The following is a 1,756-nucleotide window of genomic DNA, read 5'->3' on the forward strand; positions in this document are numbered from 1 at the left end:
GGCGGCGACTTGCTGACTTGGGTCTTTCCATTCTGTAAACCTTATTTGACTCCCCCGACAGAGGAGGGGTGGAATGGGGTGGGGAGCGACAGAAAAGAGAAAAGATTAGGCTACTGTTAAAAAATGTTCCTTATTGTGTGGCATGGTTGCCTAAGTGGGTTGCTCGATTTTGATTCTCTTTCTTTCTTCGCGTCTTCCCCCTCCCCTCCTCTCTACACACATATAAAATCATGTGCCAGATTGGAAAATAAATAACATTTTTTAACTGTATTTGTGCTTATTTGGGTCATGCACATACCGAAAGCTAAGTAATTTTGTTTTATTTTTATTTTTTTACCGTACAGGCCACAGACTCTGTTTGTTGTGTTTATGATGAAAATATAGCCACAGCTCTGACAGATTTGGTTTTGTCTGTACATTTCTTTGTGTGCTCTGAAAAGTTCATCACTTCTCACACTGGCCGGTTCCTTTACCAACCAGTGCATATTTCACGTGAATAAATGTTGATATTGACATGGCAGCCTGCAGCAAAAAAGGAAAGAAAAAAAGAAGAAAGCACAAATATTTAAAGGTCTCATATATTCTAAAGGTAGATGTCCATGTGCTGTCTGATTATAAAGGAGGTCTAGGTTCTATATTAATACTGTGAAAGTATCAAAGTGCTCAGTCCACATAGAAATGCACACAGCGTGTGTTCAGAAACTTAGCCTTAAAACCAGCCATCAGGACTTCTGTAAATTTGTGATGTCACAACAAAGCAGTCACTGCTCTCAGTCATGCCCAAAACCCTTCCATCATGGACCACATGGATCACCATCCAGCCTTTTAAGATTTGGTTTCTCTGTGTGCTAAAATCATCAGTCAATCAGAAGGGAGGCTAAGTGCATTTTTGGTAATTAAATCTATATTCTTGTGGACATCAAAATTTCAAATAAAACAGAAAAAGTGAAAAATATGTGACCTTTTAAAAATAAAAGAAGAAATATTTTAATATGAATTTATACTTTGCTGTGAAATCCGTAAATCTGTCTTGACAGTTCTGCACGGTGTGAGTTGATGATGAACCTCCTGCACAGTGACATCCATCAAATGCTATTTGAACTAGATATTTTTAATTTAACAGCTTCAGGATACAAGATATATCAAACAATCTGTTATGTACTTCTTTTTGTTTCTTTTTTAACTTAACTGTGTTGCTCAAGGCTTTAAACTCACCGACTGTCAGCACATCACAGGCTCTTAACCTTTAGTACAACAAGGCCAGTGTGCACAATCTGATGATGACACCCTCACCTCAGATTATGCTGCTGTCAACACATTCCCAGGTTGTTGCCACTCATCTTCTAGACTCATATTCAGAAAGGTGATTGTGTTGATAACAGAGTGCCTTCGTACTAAACTACGCATCATCGTTTTTTGGTGAGCGGCGGAGGAAGTGGCAGAGGGCGGGGTCAAAACCGTTATCACCCTATCATATCTCTGACAACTACCTGTCAAAATCAGGTCGCAGGAAGAGATGCGAGGAGATCCAGCGATGCTGACATAGCCCAATTTATCTCTCGCTTTTTTTCTTCTCTCTTTCTTTCTGTCTTATTTTGTATTGTTAATTTTCACTGCAATCTAGCATATGCTTAATAGGAATGATGATGATAGCAAAGGATAAAAAAAGAAAAACAGGAGGAGAAAAGGAGAGGCGGTGGTGGTGCAGGTGGCGGTGTTGAGGGAGGGTGTGTTTGAGTTGAAGAGGGAGGGAGGG

At 39.7% G+C, this 1,756-nt stretch overlaps 1 protein-coding gene across 4 annotated transcripts in view; it reads left to right on the plus strand.

Annotated features, from left to right (window-relative positions):
- The window catches only part of znf536 (zinc finger protein 536), a 241,165-nt gene that overhangs the window by 161,295 nt on the left and 78,114 nt on the right, over nt 1-1,756 (plus strand). The window lies entirely within an intron of this gene.

This window comes from Seriola lalandi, unplaced genomic scaffold (assembly GCF_002814215.2).
Source record: "Seriola lalandi dorsalis isolate HSWRI2012SDOR001 ecotype SW California unplaced genomic scaffold, Sedor1 jcf7180002054898, whole genome shotgun sequence".
In the NCBI taxonomy this organism is placed as follows: Eukaryota; Metazoa; Chordata; class Actinopteri; order Carangiformes; family Carangidae; genus Seriola; species Seriola lalandi.